The 21,780-nt window shown below is 41.8% G+C and overlaps 1 protein-coding gene across 2 annotated transcripts in view; it reads left to right on the plus strand.

Annotated features, from left to right (window-relative positions):
• RALB (RAS like proto-oncogene B) overlaps positions 1-21,780 on the plus strand; it is a 111,268-nt gene that overhangs the window by 13,780 nt on the left and 75,708 nt on the right. For both annotated transcript variants that reach the window (XM_043997276.1, XM_043997274.1), the window contains exon 2: positions 826-960. The gene's annotated coding sequence lies outside the window, so the exon portion shown is untranslated. The remainder of the gene's footprint in view (positions 1-825; positions 961-21,780) is intronic.

The following is a 21,780-nucleotide window of genomic DNA, read 5'->3' on the forward strand; positions in this document are numbered from 1 at the left end:
AGAGAAAGGGAAAGGAAGGAGAGATATAAGTGAAGGAGGGGAAAAGGAAGGAAGGAGAGAAAAAAGAAAAGATGGAATGAAAGGAGAGGGAAAGAAAAAGGTGGCAGAAAAGAGATGACGGAAAGGAAGGAGAGATACAAAAGACAAGGGAAAAGAGAAAGAAGGAAAGAAAAAAGGAAGGATGGAATGAAGGGAGAGAAGGAAGGAGTGAGAGGATCAGGAAGGGAGAGAAAGGCAGGAGAGCAATGGAAAGAAGGAAGAAGGGATGACAGGACCTGAATTAGCATTTTTCTCCATGGCAAGGAGATAGTTTTTTTGAGCGTAATATATTCTCAATCAAAACAAAACCAAATACATCATTTGTGATATCCCCTTGAGACTATTCCTAGGATTTGTCTTAAGAATCAATTTAGAAAAATAATCTCACCTCAGGCTTTTGGAGTGTTTAATACATGGCAAAGCACTTTCACATTTGTTATCTCTTGATCCTCATAACAGGCTTGTAGACGGCCAGGTTTCTTGACAGATAAGGAAAGGAAAGCCCAGAGAGGGCACTGCCTTGCCCAATCACGGACTTGTGTGCTCCCTCTAGAACCATGCAACTGGTACAACTGATATTTCTGGCTCTATTGATTGTGTTGTCCTGGGAACAATCTGCAAGTGACCAGTCCAGCCCAAAGCTATGCTTTAGTTGGAAAAAGTTTAATTACTGAATATACAGACCCAGCCTCCATGTCAAACCCAGGCAAGGTCTGCCTGAGATAAGCGGTTTTAAAAGTTGGGCACACACTGATCATTTTCCTTTGGTGTTGAATGTCGTTTTAGAGCTGGCAAAGGAGCCAAGGCAAGATTGAGAGTGTGAGCCTGACTCACTCACAGCTGTTCGGGAAGCTTTGGCCTGAAAAACTCTCTCCAAGAGTTAGGAAAAAGTTCACTTGGCTGACTGGTCCAAAGCAAGAGGTGAGTGTCTAGTTTATTGATTGGAGAGGTCTGTGGTCAAACCAACCAACCACTGGAGAGTGTGTGTGTGTGTGTGTGAGAGAGAGAGAGAGAGAGACAGAGACAGAGACAGAGACAGAGACAGAGAGACAGAGACAGAGATAAAGAAACAGAAAGACAGAGAATCAGAGAGAGACACAGAGAAACAAGTGTCATATGGTCTTAGATTATTGTGAAATGGCATAATGAATGCCAGGAATGATTTGGTTTGAGGTAGCCAAATGCAGTCAAACCAGATGACTTCTAATGATCAGAGGACTATCTGAATTATAGAGTGATAAACTTTCTGGCACTGAGAAGGGCCTAAAGATCATCTTTTCTAACCTCCCACCTGAAGCAAGAATGTCTTCTACAACAGTTCTGTTAGGTATTCATTCAACCATTGCCCAAATGTTTCCAGTGATGGTGAACCCATTCCTTTATTTCTACACCTTTAATTGTAAGAAATTATGCTGAGTAATTTACTCTTTCTTAACTCATTAACTCTTTATTATACTGAGTCATTTAACTTCCTTCTTAGAATTTCCATCCCTTGGTCCTAGGTCTTCCTCTGTAGCTATACAGAATAAATCTAATCCTTTTTCTGTATGACAGTCTTTTAAATATTTGAAAACACTTATCATGTCTCTTTGAAGTCCTCTCTTCCCCAGGAAAAATGTTTCTAATTCTTTCTTTAAACTACATTTCTGGATCACTTGACATCCTGGTGATGCGCCTCTGAACAGGCTTCAGTTTTTCAGTGTTCCTCTTAAAATGTGATACCCAGGACTGAGCGCAGGACTCCGGGTGTGGTCTGATTAGGGTAAGGTACAATGGAAACATCATTCCCTTCATTTTGGACATTCTTCTTCCAGTTATCCAACTGAAGTTGCATTTTTCTTTTCAAAATTTTTCAAAAGTTGTATTGGTGTGTTTTGTTTTTAAATCACATACACTTACAGATTGGTCCTACTTAATGGGAGGTCTTTTGTAACAAAGTAAAACAGTTCAGTAAAAGCAAAAATTCAACTGCCCCATCTGAAAGTGTGTGCAACATTCCACATGTGTAGCACTTCCTATCTCTCTCTTTATAAAAATCAATAGAAATCTATTTTCTCTCCCACCCAACTACCACTCCATTAAGAAAAGGAAAAAAATTTCTTGTAACAAATATGCATAGTCAAGTAAGACAAATTGTCTCAATGGCTTTATACCAAAAAATTGTCTTATTCTGAACCCTAAGTCAATCATATCTCTGTAATGGATAGCATTTCTCATTATTGGTACTCCATTTTTTTTTCTCTTTCTTTCTTTTTTTTTTTTTCCGAGATAATGAGGGTTAAGTGACTTGCCCAGGGTCACACAGCTAGTAAATGTCAAGTATCTGAGGCTGAATTTGAACTCAGGTTCTCCTGAATCCAGGGCTGGTGCTTTATCCACTGCACCACTTAACTGCTATCATTGGTATTCTGAAATCACAAATGGACATTGTGTTGATCACAGTTCTGACAGATTTCAAAATGGTTTGTTTTTACAATGTTGTTGTTATTGTATAAATTGTTTTTCGGGTTCTGCTCCTTTCATTCATCATCAGTCTGTACAAGTCCTTAAAATTGTTCATTTTTATGACATCGGTATCATATTAGAAATACTTCCTCTGATTCTGCTCATGTTGCTTTGCATCAATTCATATTGTCTTTGAAATCACCAATAGTTTCTCATTCCTTGTGTGGCATGATAGTTCTCTATCACATTTCATGTACCATAACTTATTCAGCCATTCCTCAATCACACATTGTTTTAATTTCCAGGTTTTTTTTTTTACCATGAAAAAAACTTATTTAAATAAATATAAAGGACCTTTTCCTTTTTCTTTGATCTCTTTTGGGTGTAGGCCTACCAGTGATATAGTGGTAAAAGGATAGTACACACTGTTTAGTAACATTTTGTGTATTATTCTGAAATTTTTTCTAGAATGCGTATACCCATTCATCAGTGTACCCGTTTCCTTACAGCCCCCCAACATTGATCATTATCTCTTTTTGTCATCTTTGCCACTCTGATGGGCATGAGGTAGCATCTCAGAATTGCTTTAATTTACATTTTTCTAATTAGTCATTCTAAGCAGTTTTTCATATGGCTATAGAGAGCTTGGGTTTCTTTCCTTAAGGACTGCCTGGGGGGAGGGGGCAGCTAGGTGGTACAATGGATAAAGCACTGGCTCTAGATTCAGGAGGACCTGAATTCAAATCTGACCTTTGACCACTTGACACTTACTAGCTGTGTGACCCTGGGCAAGTCACTTAGCCCTCATTGCCCTACCCCCCATCCCCCAAAAAAGAACTGCCTTTTTATATCCTCAGACCATTTATCAATTGGAGTATAGTTCTTTTTCTTATAAATTTGAATGAGTTTGTAAAGTTTTTATTAGCTTTTTTTTTTTGGCCAATTATTGTCCAACATTATTACCTCCTACTTCAGTCCAGTTCCTGTTCATATCTGCCATCAACTCTGAATTCAATCCAACAATTATTAAGTACTCATGTGCAAAGCATTGTGGTGCCTGAATTGATGAGATTTTTTTTTTTACTGTAATAGAATAGACATTTGATAAAAACTCAACCCTCATTTCTATGTGTATTTCCTTCAAATAGCTGGCGCTAAATACTGACACCTGCACGCACTCATATCTGTCATAGCTTCTCTGTGAGGAAATTGAACTGCTGCTGTAGGGGCCAGCCAGATTCTATCTCTGGCAGCAGGTGCTACTTACTGATTACCCCTCAGGTCAGGAGCATAGTTTAGATGAACACCTCCCACATCACTACCCCCTTGGAGAGGCAAGAAAGACCAGAAATTGAATGGTATTCTCTCCATTTAATTGAAGATTGTTGTGTTTGTAAAGGATAAACTGTTATGACAAATCCCACCGCAACAAAACGTTAGAGGAACATTTTTAAGCCCTACCCAGTGGTCTTATTTTGTGCAATTCATTCGTCACACACATGCCATTAATTCAATATGTGACTTCGGGATCTTCTCCTCCCTAGGTTTTAATTCTCCCATTTGTAAACTGAAGTGGTTGGACAAGATAACCATTAATGCTCCTCTTAGAGCTCACATTCTGAGTCTATCACTGGGGCATATTTAATATATTCATGGAATATTCAAAAGTAGCCTTGGGATAGAGTGCTGGGCTTGGACTCAGGAAGACCTGAATTCGAATTCCATTTCTGTTATTTATTAATGGTGTGCCTCAACCTCTTTGAGCCTCAGAGAACTCCCTAGAAATTATGGAGTCATAGGTGGGTTTTCATTTGTGTTGGTGGGAGTTCCCATGCTGGGCACACCCCAGGCCAACGAAATCACAGATCCATCACGTATTCTCATATTGAGTGACTACTAGGTACCCTGTGCTCAGTGCTGTGGGGGGGGGGGGGCGGGGAGGACAAGATTTATGATTCAGTCCTTGCCCTGAAGGTGCTTACAATCTAGGCGAAGTACACCAAAAGTTAAGCAACAATTACAAGGGTTAAGTAAGAGTGGAATAGGCCAAGAGATGGCCCGAGGCAATATGTGATAAATTGCCAAACAGTGCTACATGGACCATAAATTTTGTGCAGTCATTTCTACCTTTACAACATCTCTTGCATTTTGACCCTTTCCTTTTACTCACACAGTTAACAACCATAGTTCAGACCCTTCATCACCTCCCACCTAAATGATTGCAGTAATCTTCTAGCTGATTTCTGTGCCTCAAGTCTCCCACCAGTCTTTGAGTACACATTGCTGCCAAAGAAATTTTCCTTAAATACTGATCTGACCATGTGACTCCCCTCCTCTACCACCTCAAGAGGCTTCTTTTTGCTTCTAGGCTAAAATATAAACTCCTGTTTTAGCTTTAAAAGACCTTTATGGGGCAGTTAGGTGGTGCAGTGGATTAAGCACCAGCCCTGGAGTCAGGAGGACCTGGGTTCAAATGTGGACTCAGACACTTAACACTTACTAGCTGTGTGACCCTGGGCAAGTCACTTAACCCTGATTACCTGAAAGAAAGAAAGAAAGAAAGAAAGAAAGAAAGAGAGAGAGAGAGAGAGAGAGAGAGAGAAAGAAAGAAAGAAAGAAAGAAAGAAAGAAAGAAAGAAAGAAAGAAAGAAAGAAGGAAGGAAGGAAAGAAAGAAAAAGAAAAGAAAGAAAGACATTTGTAACTGGCCCCAACCTTTCTGTTTCATACCAAGGTAGTTTTCCAGATTTTATTTTAATGAGAATTCAATAACTGTGTATTGTGTCTTCATCCCTGTTATGTTCTGTGTTCTGGGTATGTGTCTGCCTTTCTATTTTTGAGGGCCTTGGGGGATGATGGTGATACAAAGACACCATGGTTGGTAGGAAAAACACTGGGCTGGGATGCAGGATGCCAAATTAGCTGGATAACCTTCCATTAGAAATTTCCCCCGCTGGGCCTCAGTTTTCTCCTCGGTAAAATGATGATGTTGAACTAGACCAAGGGTTCTTAAGCTGGGATCTGTGAACTAGATTTCGGTATAATTGGTTTCCTCTGTAATCTGAGTATTTTATTTTATGCATTTAAAACTATCCAGAGAAAAGGTGTTTAGGCTTTACCAGAGTGACAAAGAGGTCCAGGACACACAAAAAGGTTAAGAAGCCCTGAACTAGATAATCTCTAAGGCCCCCTAAAGCCTTAAAAGTATATAATGATGATGATCAATAACAATAATAGGTACCAGGATCTAGGCTCAGTACTTTATAAATATATAAGAGAGAAATATTATCTCATTTGATCCTCAAAACAGTGCTGAGAGGTAGGTACTATTATTACTCCCATTTTATAGTTGAGGAAATGGAGGCAAACAGAAGTTAAGTGACTTGCCCAAGGTCACACAGTAAGTGTCTGAGGCTTGCTTTGAATTTAGGTCTTCCTGACTCCATGCCCAGTACTCTATGCCCCTGGCTACTACCACTTTAAGTGGCTTCTGTCATCTGTAACAAGATAAATGTCTTTTTTTGTGATTCTTACATATCTACCATAGCTCTTGACTCTTCATTTTTCATTAGGGTAAGGGATGCCTCTTTGGTATTGACCAGTACGTGATCAAATGAAGTGTTCGGTCTAATAAGCATGCACATAAATCATGAGCACTGTTGTCAGTGTTGCTTTCTGGGCCATGCAATGGAGAGGAAAAATCTAATCTCTAAAAACAGGATTCATTCTCTACGAGTATCAGTTAAATCTAAACGAGTCCTTTCTCTGGCAATAAATCTTGGAGACTGTTTTAAAACCTTGACCCAGCAATCCCTGCCTTTTAATGGGATTCCTCCTAATGTGTCAGCAAGTGGAAAAAATGAAATTTTAGAGTTTCATTTGGTCTTTTTTCCCCCTTGCAAGTACATAAAAATTATTTACAATCATAGAGGCACTTTCTAAATTGGCTAAAATGGCAATAAACTTGCCAGCTTTGTCTAGGGAGGTATTCTGGATGGTTGAACAGCTCTTGACAATGAGTTAGTACCATGGATCCAGCATTACTAGCCTTCCCTGTAGGATTCAGTCAAACAGCTGGTGAGTAACTGGTTTCCAAATGTTGTTTTTTTTTTTCCTTTTCTCAATGTAAATGAGGATTTCTTTTCACCATTAAGAAGAAAACAACTTGAATTTATAGATTTTGTTTAAGTAGATGAGAATTACACAAAACATCCTTTTAGTTGTAATAAGCTGGGGGTCCTCTTGGTAGTGAGGAAGATTAAAAGAAATTATTTTCCTAGGAGCAGGTAGGTGGTACAGTGGATGGAGCATCCGGCCCTGGAGTCAGGAGGACCTGACCTTTCATCTTTTTTTTTTTTTGGTCAGAAACTTCTTGCTTCATTTATTTATTTGTTTGTTTGTTTGCTTATTCATTCATTCATTTATTTGATAATAAACATTTTTATTTATAGTTTTGGGTTCCAATTTTTATCCCTCTTTCCCTCCCTCCCTTTCCCTCTCCCTGAGGCAGCAAACAATCATATATGGGTTATACATGTCTGATCATTTAAATATGGCACTTACTAGCTGTGTGACCCTGGACAAATCACTTAACTCTGATTGCCCTCCCCCCCTCCTCCGGCAGTTATTTTATATATATATTTATATATATATATATATATATATAAATAAATAAATGTTTTTCTGTAGGGAAAGCATTTTGTCAGTTAATTGGGACATCTGGGAGCATGGTATAATTGGGGGAAATGGGGGGGTACCCATTGAATTTGAAGTCAGAACACTTTGATTTGAATCCTATATCTGCCACATTGTACCTGGACAAATTGCTTCCCCTCTCTGGGCCTCTGTCTCCCCTTATGTAAAATTCGGGGCTTGGACTAGATGGACTCTCTAAGGGTCCTTCTAGCTTTCAAATTCAGCCACTCTCCTCTGGTCCCACAAGAGAAGCTGTTAACTGCCGGCTTCTTTGCCAGAGAGAAGACATTAAATTGCTATCCTCAGTTTAATTTGCTGAATGACTCACTCAGTTAGCTCTCTGAGCTTCCTCCTATCTTACTAAACAGTCCTTCTTGTTCTTGTTTCTCCATTGAGGACATTTTTCTGCATCATCTGGCTTGAAGGGAGAAAGGGAGGATGTCAATATTGTCTCTCTAATTAGATTATAAGCCCTCTGAGGGCAATAGGAATGTGAGGCCAAATGAAGGGATGGAACATAGCTTCTCTACCCACCAACAGGGACCAGCACAGCTCTACAGTGCCCATGTAGGTACTCAAAACAGTTCTTGGTAGATAATCTAAAAATCTATTTGTTTAAAGTAATAAGAGGGGGGCAGCTAGGTGGTGCGGTGGATAAAGCACCAGCCTTGGATTCAGGAGGACCTGAGTTCAAATCCAGCCTCAGACACTTAACACTTACTAGCTGTGTGACCCTGGGCAAGTCACTTAACCCTCAGTGCCCTGCAAACAAACAAACAAATAAATAAAGTAATGAGTTTACATTTGTACAGATCTACAATTTAAAAAGCTCTTTCCTCCCAATCATTCTGCACAGTAGGGTGTGTATTATGATCCACATTTTAAAGAACAGCAAATTGCTGAAAGCTCTAAAAGGTGAAGGATCTTTTACATGATCAGACATGTATAACCCATATATGATTGTTTGCTGCCTCAGGGAGAGGGAAAGGGAGGGAGGGAAAGAGGGATAAAAATTGGAACCCCAAACTATAAATAAAAATGTTTATTATCAAATAAATGAATGAATGAATAAGAAAACAAACAAACTAACTAACTAACAAATAAATAAATAAATGAAGCAAGAAGTTTCTGACCAAGAAAAAAAGATGAAAGGTCATGGACAGTCTTCCTTTTCCTAGGTGGAAACTGATTTCTAATTCTTAGCCACCACAAAAAGAGCTGCTATAAATGTTTTTGTACATTGTACAAAACTGTAAAATAGGTCTTTTCCTCTTTTTGAGGATGTGTTTGAGATATAAACCCAGCAGTGGTATTGTTGGATCAAAGGGTATACACAGTTCTTTAGCCTGTTGGGCATAGTTCCAAATTGCTCTTCAGAATAGTTGGATCTTTTCACAACTCTACCAACAGTGGATTAGCATCCCAGCTTTCCCACATCCCCTCCAACATCCAATATTTTCCATTTTTGCCATATTTGCTGCTCTGATAGGTGTGAGGTGATACCTCAGAGTTGTTTTAATCTGCATTTCTCTTTACAATAGTGAATCCAGATCCTTCTTAAATTGTGCCCCCCCCCCAGGGCAGCTAGGTGGTACAGTGGATAAAGCACTGGCCCTAGATTCAGGAGGACCTGAGTTCAAATCTATCCTCAGACACTTGACACTTATCAGCTGTGTGACCTTGGGCAAGTCACTTAACCCTCATTGCCCCGCCTCCCCCAAATTGTGCCCCCCCAAACTGAACATAATCCTCAAGAGGTGGTCTGAGTAGGGTGGAATACAGAGGAACCACCCCTTACCCCTGAAAGCTGTGCTTCTTCTGTCCCCCTGCCCCATCAAACCCAATGGCATCTAGATTGGCCTCTGTGTTTTTCAAAGCACTTTGCACACACGGTCTCATTCCCTTCTTACTGTAGCCTTGTGCAAGGTCACACAGGTAGGATGTGACAGCCTGGATGTGAGCAAATCTCTGTGACTCTGAGTCCTTTTCCATTTTGCCCCAACATCAAGTCCAGAGGTTTCTCTCTTGCCCATCTCCACTCCCATTCCCTGCCTTCTCTAAATCTAGGGAGCACACAATAGGAAAAATAGGGATGATCATTTGAGCTTATCATCGAGTTTCATTTGCGTTTTGAAAAAAAAGGTTTTTTTGGTTTGGTTTGGTTTGGTTTTCTGGAAGCATCAACAACATTCATTTCCCTATTAAAGCTCCATTTCCTTTGGTTTGGGCTTTTAATCCAATGTTATGCAGGTGCACTTTGTTAGTGAGTCATTTTGTCTAATAGATTCTCATTCACCTAATTATTCCTTACAAGCAGCTCTTCATTTTTTTGTCGTTACAACAAATTAAATGGAGGTGCTCCCTCCCTCCCTCCCCCTTCCTCACTCTTTCTCTCTCTCTCTTACTCTCTCGCTCTCTCACTCTAGCTCTCTCTCTCTCTCTCTTGCTCTCACTCTATCTCTCTCTCCAACACCCACCAAAGAAAATTCACCTTTAGAAGACTGTCAAGAGTCTTCTAACAGGGACCCAATGATTGCACCTGTCCTAGGTGTTCTGTGGGGCTTTCAAAACAACACAGGATAGCATCCCAGAGTTGGTGTAGCTAGCCTAGTATGTCAGGGACGTTGCCCTATAGTGCTGACACGAAGGGAGGTGCTAGATTTCCTCACAGGAAAATAGTGTCTTATCTCATGGTCCTCTGGCAACTACTTCTCCCAGCCCACAGTGATGTGATACAGCTGTTCCCAGACCACCCCAGCCAAGATTCTGTAATGGTGTTGTTGCTCTCCTAGGGATTCCCCCTCCTCTCCAAAAACCCCTTGCTAGGATCCAAGTGACCACTCCCCTCCTTTTCCTGAGGTCAGACTGTGGTGCCACTTCCTGCCCTCTCTCAGCCATTGAAAATATTCCGGGGCAGCTAGGTGGCGTAGTGGATAAAGCACTGGCCCTGGATTCAGGAGTACCTGAGTTCAAATCCGGCCTTAGACACTTGACACTTACTAGGTATGTGACCCTGGGCAAGTCACTTAACCCCCTTGGCCCCGCAAACCCCCCCCCCAAAACAAAACAAAACAAAAAAGAAAATATTCCTAGATGGACTCTGAAATAGTTCTTGCCATTGGAGGGATTAACAATTTCCTTGAGGCAAAAGTACTCACATTTTAGAAAGACTTATGAAGACATTTAAAGCAGTAAATAGACATATATAATGTATACACTACAAACACTTCAGTGATGGGGTGGGGCACAGAATCAGGATTTGATGGAGTTAATGGGGAAAGTTTTTGAGGGCCTAATTTTGAGTATGACTAGAATAGAAATCAAGGGAGTTTTTGTTCATCTCCACATTCAGGAAGTCAACAAGAACCCTTCCCTTGGGCATTGTCTTCATAGCCATGTCCTTCCTCTTGGTTCTCTTGCCACCACCCTAACTCAGGCCCTTAATCCCCTTACATTAATACTGCTGCAACATCTCCTTGCCTTCAGTGTCTTGTTCCTTGAATCAGTCTTACTCATCACTGCCGGGTTAATTTTCCTAAACTCCCCTTTGATTATTTCATTCCAATCAAAAACTTCTAATCATTCCCCATTTCAGAATCAATTAATCAACAAGATTTTATTAAACACCTACTATCTGCCAAACGCGGTTTGAGACCTTTCAGAAGCAAAGACTGAAATGAAACTGTCTCTTGGAACTCAGATTTCACTGGAGGAAGGTAACATGTGGGTATATACACACATATGTATATACATATACACACATATCTATACATATGTGTATATAGATATACATATATATACACATAAAACAAAATACATATAAATACTGTTAGTTATTTTGGTGAAAAGACACTGGCAGCTCTGGGGAGGGGGGAATCAGGAAAGATTCAGGTAGAAGGTGGCATTTGAATGGAGCTTTGAAGGAAATTGGGAACACTGTGAGGTACACATGAGAAGGGGACACATTCTAGGCATGGAGAGCAGTCAGTAAGCAGAGGCCCAGAGATAGGAAGATAGAGAGTCATAGGTGAAAAACAACAAGAAAACCAGTCTGACTAGATTGTAGAACATATCAATCAATATGTTAATTAATCAGCATTTTTTGTTTGTTTGGTTTTTTACAGGGCAGTGAGGGTCAAGTGACTTGCCCAGGGTCACACAGCTAGTACATATAGTAAGTGTCAAGTGTCTAAGGCCGGATTTGAACTCAGGTCCTCCTGAATCCAGGGCTGGTGCTCTATCCACTGCACCACCTAGCTGCCCCAATCAGTATTTATTAAATGACTATTAGGCACCAGGCAGGGGAGTGTATTCTATGGCTAGCAAGGTAGGTTCTGGCCAGATTGTGAAAAGTGTTAAATGCCAAAGAGAGGAGCATATAATTGATTCTGTTGGAATAAAGAGCCCCTGGAGTTTATCGAGCAGACAAGTGACATGATCACAGCTGTGTAGTGAAATCTAAACTCCTCAGTCCAGCACTTATCTACTTTTTCAGCCATATCTTCTATTACTTCCCTTTGGGAATCCTCTACTCTTGGTCAATCAGGCCTTCTAATTTTCCTTCAAAGACCCTGCCCTTGCCTACCTAAGAAGCAGTTACCTGGGAGAAAAAAAATTGCTGCAAGTTTCTCTAATAAAGGTTGAGATCCATGACATATAGAAAATGGAATCAAATATATAAGAACAAGAGTTATTCCCCAGTGGATAAATGGTCAAATGATATAAGCAGGCAGTTAAAAATATAAATAAAAGTTATCAACAACCATAAAAAAGAATACTCCAAATCTTCAGTAGTATAGAAAACTGAAAATTAAAACAAATTGGAGGCTCTGGTTTATACATACCTATCAGATTGGCAAAAGTAACAAAAGAGGAAAATGACAATTTTAGGAAGCGTTGTGGGAAGGCAGGGAAAATAATTCACTAATGGTGGAGCTATGAATTAATTCAGCCATTTTGGAAAGCAAGTTGCAACTCTAGCCACAAAGCCACTAAACTGTGCTCTTCCCCACCCAAATTGACCATCACCAGAAAGACTGGAATGAAATCCTACCTCTGCCTGGGACCCTGGGCAAGTGACTTAACCTTTCTCAGTGTCCCTGGCAACTCAATAAGACTAGGTTATTATAACTGAAAGTACACTGGCTCTAGAGTTGATGGATCTGGGTTCAAATTCTGTAATAAACATTTTTATTTGTAGTTTTGGATTCCACTTTTTATCCCTCTTTCCCTCCCTCCCTTCTCCCCTCCCCCCTTCCCCCTGCCTAAGGTGGCAAACAATCAGATATGGACTATACATGTATGGTTATGTAAAACATTATCATATTTGTCATTTTGTACAATAAAACTTGATTTACAAATGAAAGAATGAAAAATAGCATGCTTCAGTCTGTGATCCATCAATATCAGTTCTTTCTTTGGAGGTTGATAATATGTTTCATCAATAGTTCTTTGGGATTGTCTTGGATCATTGTATTGTTGAGAATAGTTGGGGCAGCTAGGTGGCACAGTGGATAAGGCACCGGCCCTGGATTCAGGAGGACCTGAGTTCAAATCCAGCCTCAGACCCTTGACACTTTCTAGCTGTGTGACCCTGGGCAAGTCACTTAACCTCAATTGCCTCACCAAAAAAAAAAAAATAGTCAAGTCATTCACAGTTCTTCATCAAACAACATTGCTGTCTCTGTGTACAGTGTTCTCTTGGTTCTGCTCACTTCACTATATATCATTTCATACAAGTCTTTCCAGGTCTTTCTGAAAGCACAATAATATTCCATCACCATCATGTACCACAATTTGTTTAGCCATTCCCCAATTGATGGGCATCCCTTTGATTTCCAATTTTTATCCACCACAAAAAGAGCTGCTATAAATACTTTTGTACAAATAGGTCTTTTTCTCTTTTGGGGGATGTCTTTGGGATATAAACTATTGCTGGATCAATGGTTATGCACAGATCTATAGTCCTTTGTGCATAGTCTAACTGGAAGTTCTTTATCAGTGGTGTCAAACTCAAATAGGAATGGATTACTGTGGGCCACATATTGATTTAGAAAACCACAAGTTAACATTACCTATATTGCATTGTATTTTAATTTTTGTTAAACTTTTCCCAGTTAGCATTTTAATCTTTGTACCTGAGCCTCACCTGACATTTCTGCTCTATATCAATGGTGCAATAGTTCATCCAAAACAAATTAAAAAACTCAAGACATAGGAGCATAGATTTTAAGTTGAAAAAGACCCTAAAGATTGCTAAGTCTAAATCCTTCATTTTACCGATGAGAAAACCAAGGCCTAGAGGGGTTAGTGACTTACCCAAGATCACACAGATTATAAGTGACCAATCCAGGATTTGAATCCAGGACTTTTGACTAATGCTAGATGCTTTTCTAGATGCGATACTTCCTTACTTCATAGGTCTTTCCATGTTTCTTAGTACGTCTCATACCTGTCATTTGAATGATGCAGATAATCTATTATATTGTTAAACTGAAATTTGTTAATGTATCGCAGAGTTATAGCATTTTAAACTTGAGAACCACTTTTTCTCATAGTCCTGTGAGTCTGGGAGTGAAAATGGTTTTATCTCCATTTGACGGATGAAGAAGTGGAGGATAAGTGATTTGCCTAATGTCACACGATGAGGAAGGATCAGAATTTGGATTAGAACCCAGTTCTTTTAATTCCATGACTACTGCTTTGTTCACTTAATCAAACTGCCTTACATAAAGTGTGTTTCTATTTTGTTTTCTTATCACAAATAAACCAGCCTGAGAATTAACCTAAATACAGAGACTTATTACTATGGGGCTAGCCACTTGGTGAGCAATTTTTTTTTTTTTTGGGCTATGACAACCCATGAAACAAAGAAAAATACAAAATAGCCCTCTGCTCTTTGCCATACACTTCTCCTTTATTAGTAACAGTGTTGTTGTTGTTTGTCCTTCATTCTTTTTGGGGGGGGTGGGGGGTGGGGCAATGAGGGTTAAGTGACTTGCCCCACACAGCTGATAAGTGTCAAGTGTCTGAGGCTGGATTTAAACTCAGGTCCTCCTGAATCCAGGGCTGGTGCTTTATCCACTGTGCCACCTAGCTGCCCCCTGTCCTTCATTCTTGAAGAGGACCATGACATGGGAAGGTGATGGCATTACTGGCAGTGAATTGGATATAAGTGAGGAAAGGCTGTGCAAAGTCACCAACCTCACTCTTTCCTCCAGAACCATCAGAATCCAGGGGCAAAATATATATCAGGATGACTGGAGATGGCCCCAGTTGTTTGAGGCAATTGGGGTTAAGTGATTTGCTCAGGATCACACAGCTAGTAAATGTCTGAGGTGAGGTTTGAACTCAGGTCCTCCCAACTTCTGGGCCAGTGCTCTATCCATTGGGCCACCTAGTTGCCCCCATCAGTAACAGTGTTATAATACCAAGAAAGGGTCCTAAGAATCGCTCAGTTTTTAGACTGTCTAGAAACTCCCTTTACCTCCTGGGGTAAACGGATGGGAGAACATGGACAAAGACCACACAGGATGGGTAGGAATGGCTGGGTTTCAGCCAACATTAACAGAGGGATGAGGTCACAGATCCATTTGAATAAATATAATAGGTATGTAGCTGCTGGGATCAATACAGTGATCCATGATAATTGCAAAGAACTCCTGGTGAAAAGTGCTATCCACCTCCAGAGAGAGAATTGATGAACTCTGAGTGCAAATTGAACCCTTTCCCCCAACTTTATTTTTCTTGCTTTTTTCCCCTGTAGCCTAGCTAATGTAGAAATATGTTTTGCCTGTCTTCATATGTATAATGGGTATTGGATTATTTCTTCCTTTCTCAATGGGTAGGGAGAGGGAGTGGAAGGAGGGAGAGAATTTGGAATTGAAAATAGAAATTTTTAAATTAAAAAATGTAATAGCTATGAATACTTTGGTACAGATCGCTCTTTCCCATCTTCTCTCTCCCTTTTTCCTTTTAATTATATACTTAGGTTAAAGCTTTAGTAGTGGAATTATGGAGTCGGAGGGTGTGACTAGTTTTGTCATTCTTACTGTATTTTGCCAGGTCATTTCCAGAAATAGAACACAGTTGTACAATTACATTGTGTGGAGTAATATAGGAAATATGGCACCTATCATTTGAGTGTCATTGGATTTTAGTTGTCTGAAGAAGACAAAGTACACCCTCCTTTCAGCAACATCAAGGTTTATTTCCCTATTAAAGTCCTTCTTTCTTGAGTCCAGGCTTTTAAACCACTGTTAATCAAGAGTAAGTTATTAGTCACTTGTCTCATAGTTTAGAAGTTACTTAATTGCTGCTTGAATGTAGATTCCCCATTCTTTTTACTATTAAAGTGATTTCAACAGTATGCACTTACAGTAGCATATATTGGCTAAGAAAATGCATGGTTTAGCAGTCAGGTCAATGGGGGTGGTGGGCATGGTTGGGGGTGGTCTTTATACCACCAAGCAAAATCTGAAAATGTCCCTCTCCCTTTAAGAATGCACCCATTATAGGGTATTTTTCCACTGCAGGTTTTGATCTCATGGTTGTAACTCATGAGATTTGAATTCTCACAAAATAATTATCAATATGCAGAGAAAATCAGAATTCTCTGGCATTCAAAATTAAGTGTTGTGCCCTGCCTCTCACCTCTGGCAGTTGTCTACTCCTGTTGGAGGATCTGAATCATATTGGTCACCAGCAACATGGGAGGTCCTGGATGAAGGCAGTAGCTATGATTCTGAAAGCAATAGTGGATACTAATTGGGGATGGGGATGGAGATGAGGGTGGAATAAAAGAGAGGAAGTGGAAAGTAATTCTTTCTTTGTGTGTGTGGCAATTGGGGTTAAGTGACTTGCCCAGGGTCACACAGCTAGTAAGTGTCAAGTGTCTGAGGCCAGGTTTGAACTCAGGTCCTCCTGACTCTAGGGCCGGTACTCTATCCACTGTGCCACCTAGCTGCCCCTGAAAGTAATTCTAAGGTAGAAAGCTTGAGTTGGCAGAATAGTGGTAACAATGATGTTTAGGAACAAGACTGGGAAAGCAGTATTCTGGTTTCGAGCTTGGGGGACAGGGAGCCAGTGGGTTCTGTTTTGGGAAAGTTACTCTTCATGAAGCACTACTGGCTTTCTCTGTGTGTAGTAATAAAGTGTTTTACAAACCTTAAAGCTTTATATTATCCTTCATCCAGGCTGGACCACCCCTCCCTCAGACAGATTTATTGTGGTTTGAGGGAATTCTGGGACAAAGTCCCATGTTCAAGATTCTCTGACTGCTGAAATTGCACCATTGGAATAATTTCTTTGTGATGAGACATTGAAGGCCCCAGTTATAATGTGCACATGTTGGGAAGCTTTGTTAGCCATTAACATCATAGCATGAATTCATTTAGCAGCTTAGCTTCTCTTGTCCATCAGAACCCTAAGAGGATGCGTGGAGACCAAGGGGTGGAGGTTCTGGTGGAATGCTCCAATGTGGGGATCTACCCTTGGGAAGTGGGGTGCAGCATGAAGGACACTGAGTCAAGGAAAGAGAGGTTGCTGAAAGAGGAGGCTATGGGAGATGAAAACACTTTGCTTTCTTATCAGTTTGGCCTTGGGCCAACCTGGCTTTGGCTCAGTGTTTGAGAGGGGAGGGCTATGCCTTATGGGGCAGTCAAACTCTGTGGCTGGGAGGTGGCCAGTAATTGGGTGGCTGTCTCTGATAGATATGTGTCTATTTTAAATGAACTTCCCAGTTGGTGGGGGATTTTTAGGGGGAATCCTAGAAGAAAATCACCACTGTGATCCATTATTCTGGGGAGATTGTTTGAAAGAACCACAGTGTCCAGAAAGGGTGAAGATTGCTATTCCCTGATGGGTTATTATTTTCTATGAGAAAACGACAGCAACAATCAAACAATAATAATGGAAAAGTTGGCATTATCCTTTTATTTTATTTTTTTAGTGAGGCAATTGGGGTTAAGTGACTTGCCCAGGGTCACACAGCTAGTACGTGTTAAGTGTCTGAGGTCAGATTTGAACTCAGGTCCTCCTGACTCCAGGGCCGGTGCTCTATCCACTGCACCACCTGGCTGCCCCCTAAGGCATTATCCTTTAAACTCACGCTTTCTTGTAAGAAGGGTCTGGTTCTTCATGTGGGGGTTAAGGGCAGAAGGAGGTTTCTTTCGAGTGAGGAGGAAAAGGGAAATAGGAGGGGAGTCTCTGAGACAAATGATAATAACCATTGAACTGCCCCTCCTGGCTTTGCAGAGTAGGATAATACAGAGAGTGTCCTGCAGAGCCAGGGAGAAGAAAAAAGTCCTCTTACCCTTGCCCTTCCACAGTGGGAATTCCTCCCTTTAAACCCTTCTCCCATAAACATTCTTCTTCTCTTTTCCCTCTCTCCATTTCTTCCTTCCCTCTCTCTTCCCCATTTCATTTTTTTCTTGCTCACTCTATATTCTACCTCTTTTCTCTTCTTCCCTTCCTCTCCCTTTTGCTTCTCCTTTCTATCTATCCGTCCTTTCCCCCAAATCTAATTTCCTCATCTGAAAAATGAAAAGGTGGAACTAGAAGAACTCAAAGGTCCCTCCCAGGTCCAAATCCCGGATGCTATGATCCTCTCTCCCCGCTCTCTGTACACTGGTGCTTTCCTCTTTTCTCTCAAAAGACATATAGTCCCTGCGAAGGGAATGGACAGTCAAGTCAGGGAGTGAAGACAAACTGAGTAAAATAACAGTGACAAAGACATACATAGATTATTAAGTACTGACACAGATTAAGGGCTGCAGGAATTCAGAAGGAAGAGAGATCCCTGTAGGGTGGAGTGTGGGAGAAGGCTTTATGGAGCTGGGGCGTGAGGTAGGCTGGGAAGATTAGCTGAATCTGGATAGGATCAATGAGAACAAATGTCTCAGAGGAAGACAGAAACTGGTTAAAGGAGCAGGGAATTAATGAAGCTAAGCTCATCATTTGATCATGTGGGAAGCCAGTTATGGCCACTGTGTTCCGAGGCTCCAGCAGAGACTGAATACCCCCTCACCATGTCCAGTCATGCAAACGTGAGCTTTTGCTCACAGAGGGAACACTATGAGGGAGGGTGAGTGTGGAACAGGACAAATCGCTGCCTGGTCTTGGAGAAATAACTCAAAGCTCACCATCTCCTGGCAGGTGGGATTCCCATGAGGAGAGCACACAAGCACCTTCTTAGAATGCGCTGTGAGTAAACAGATCTTGGTGACAGCTAAAAATGGTAACAGCTTGCATAGCGCCTTTCTTTAGGGTCTCAGTACGAGGGTGTAACTCATTTACATTCTGCCTCCCTCACCCACATGAAGTAGGTAATGAAAAGAGCTTGCATTTACGTAGTTCTTTATATTTTAATTCAAGCCTGTGAGGGAGGGCCTAGTCAACATGTTGACATTTGAATATAGAACCATAATCATGGAAGGGCATCTGGGCCTTTGCCTCGTGGTGCCAACCAGGAAGGAGGTGAGCTTCCTCCTATGGAGGGAGCACCATCCTTGCCCGGTGCCTCAGCCTCATGTGATACATCCATTTCAGCCTCCTATTTCTGGACTTGCCCTCTTGACCCTAGCAGAGAAAGGGGTGGCATGGCGGAACCTTTCTCCTAGTACAACAGTATTGTCAGTCAGCCTGTCCTCTGATGCACTGTTACACGTGCCCCAACTGAATTTGCCAAAGGTGCAATAATGCCTGGGTAGGGTTCTGTTTAGACACATGTTTTCACTGGCAGAGGGCCTTTCTTTCTTTCTTGGTGAGGCAATTGGGATTAAGTGACTTGCCCAGGGTCACACAGCTAGTAAGTGTTAAGTGTCTGAGGCTGGATTTGAACTCAGGTCCTCGTGACTCCAGGGCCAGTGCTCTATCCACTGCGCCACCTAGCTGCCCCCTCGGGTGATTTCTTTCTAAAGGATTGGAGGGAGGCCTAGGGGCATGGTGGCAGATTTGTCTGCCGGGTGATGGACAGCAGCCCTCTAATTCCTTCTTCGTGCTTACTTCTCTTAGGACCTTACCTCCTCATTTTCCATTATTGGCCCCTTCTGTAATTTCATTAGCTGGGCTGAGGAGGGGATGAGAATCAGCTGGTCAAAGGTGTCCTGGTAACTCCCCATAGTACACACACATACTACAAAGTTAATTTCTGGGAAGAGGCCTTAGCGTCTGGGGGAGTTGGAGAGATCTCATGTAGGAGGTGGCCTCATATTGGAGATGATAAACTCCTGGAGGTCAGAGATCCTGTCTTCTTTTGTGTCCTGTACAGTGCCTAGCACAAGCCTGGGCATACAGAAGCATTTGATAAATATGTACTTCTAAGATAGGAGATAGGGCAGCTAGGTGGCGCAGTGGGTAGAGTGCCAGGCCCAGAGTTGGGAAGACTCAACTTCTGAGTTAAAATCTGGCCTCAGATGCCTTCTAGCTGTGTGACCCTGGGCAGGTCACTTAACCTCATTTGCCTCAGTCTCCTCCTCTGTAAAATGAGCTGGAAAAGGAAATGGCAAACTACTCTGGTGTCTTTTCCAAGAAAAGCCCAAATGGGGTCAGAAGGAGTTTAACACAACTAAAATCACTGAACAAGAAGAAGATAGGACACGATAGGATGGGACAGGTAACTGAAGGAACTTGCCCTTAAAAGAGGAGCCCTATTGTCTACTTAATCATGATATTAGATCTGGGAAGGAATTTAGTTCAACCCTTTTTACTTTACAGATGGGGAAACTGAGACTCAGATGGAGATGTAACTGTCCCAAGGTCACACAGCTCGCAGAATCAGAACTCAGTCCAGATGTTCTGACTCCCATGTTCAGTCCTGTTTCTCCTACATCATGCTTCATATTGCTAAGGTCTCTTTTTGGTTTCTTGTTTTTCCTTGGCACAGTTAGAGTCCCCCAGAGGATGATGCTGACTTGTCTAAACCCCTGGCTTACTCTGGGGACAGAACTGGAGTTCAGGCAGCAGGGTCCCAAGAAGTCTTCCCCTCCCTTACCCTGGTGCCTCATTCTATTTTGAGGAGGCCCTCCGGCCCTGACCTTCAGAGCCACTTGGGTGAATGATTCCCACATCCTCAGTGCTGCCCTGAGCTCACCTTTCCCCCTTGTCCATCTGTGTGTGCTGTGTAGGCAAGCAGGAACTGCTGCTTCTCCCTGTGGGAACCTTCAGCCCTGAGTCTCTCAGGCTTTCTTTAAAGCCACCCCTTGGCCCGCCGTGCACCTGCCCGTTTTCCTTGTTTCTCCCTACTCCCCTTCACCTAACCCCAAACCTGCTTACATTACAGACTTCTCCACAAGCCCACAGGCCCCCATGGTTCAGCTGTGGGCTCCTGAATCAGGGAATGGTGCCAGCCATATGACCCGGGTTACTCACTACCTGGTAATTACTGGCCCTTGTTTCTGTCTGCTAAGTGTACATTACGATTAACATGTCCTGTCAGCTCACAAAACCCCAAGTGTAAAAACAAGCCCCTGTGATTGATGGGCTTTTTGGCCCGGGATTGCTGCTGCATGTCCAACCTAACGTACCAGCCCGAGGCACTGGTTTCTCTGCTATTCCCTGTTCCCAGAGAGAGAGGCCCCAGCCAGAAGAAGAGGTCTCCAGTCTCATTCTGTTGTGCCAGTTTTTTGTGGGTCACAAGCCAGCTTCATGCAAAGGCAGAGTGTGTACTGCCTATGTGGTGGGATTAGAGGGATGCCAAGAATTTCCCCAACCATTCCTCCTATCACAAAATCTCCTTCTCTTGATAACTGAAATTTCACAATTAGATTTTCATTCCTTTGTATTAAGCATGACTAGTGCCTATTACTTTCAAACTTGAATTGGAGTTATCAATCCAGTCCCCCAACCACCTCCCCCACCTCTACCCCAGCCCTACTTTCATCCTGGGAAGAGAAGACCAGGGGTGACTCCATAGGTTTCAAGTTTATGGAGGGTGATTTTATGTAGAACAGTGACACAAAGGCCCCTTCAAGTTCCAAATCTATGATCTTATGACTAGTATTTTATCCCATTTAATACTTATTGATTGAAAGAGTCATTCTAGAATTCTCTTTATATCCAGTGTCTGGCACACAGTAGGTGCTTAATGAGTGCTTCTTGACTGAGTCAGAGGATCTGGATTCAAATCCTGTCTCTACTTGTATGAACTTGGGCTCACTCAACCTCCCCAGGTCTCAGTTCCCTTATTTTAAAAATCAATCATTCGGGGGGCAGCTAGATGGCGCAGTGGTTAAAGCACCAGCACTGAATTCAGGAGTACCTGAGTTCAAATCTGGCCTCAGACACTTGACACTTACTAGCTGTGTGACCCTGGGCAAGTCACTTGACCCCCATTGCCAAAAAAAAGAAAAGAAAAGAAAAAAAAATCAATCATTCAAAGGGGGCAGCTAGGTGGCGCAGTGGATAAAGCACTGGCCTTGGATTCAGGAGTACCTGAGTTCAAATCCAGCCTCAGACACTTGACAGTTACTAGCTGTGTGACCTTAGGCAAGTCACTTAACCCCAATTGCCTCACCAAAAAAAGAAAAAAAAATCAATCATTCAACATTTATTAAAACCCTATGGGGGGCAGCTAGGTGGCGCAGTGGATAGAGTACTGGCCCTGG

The sequence above is a fragment of the Dromiciops gliroides genome, chromosome 3 (genome assembly GCF_019393635.1).
Source record: "Dromiciops gliroides isolate mDroGli1 chromosome 3, mDroGli1.pri, whole genome shotgun sequence".
In the NCBI taxonomy this organism is placed as follows: domain Eukaryota; kingdom Metazoa; phylum Chordata; class Mammalia; order Microbiotheria; family Microbiotheriidae; genus Dromiciops; species Dromiciops gliroides.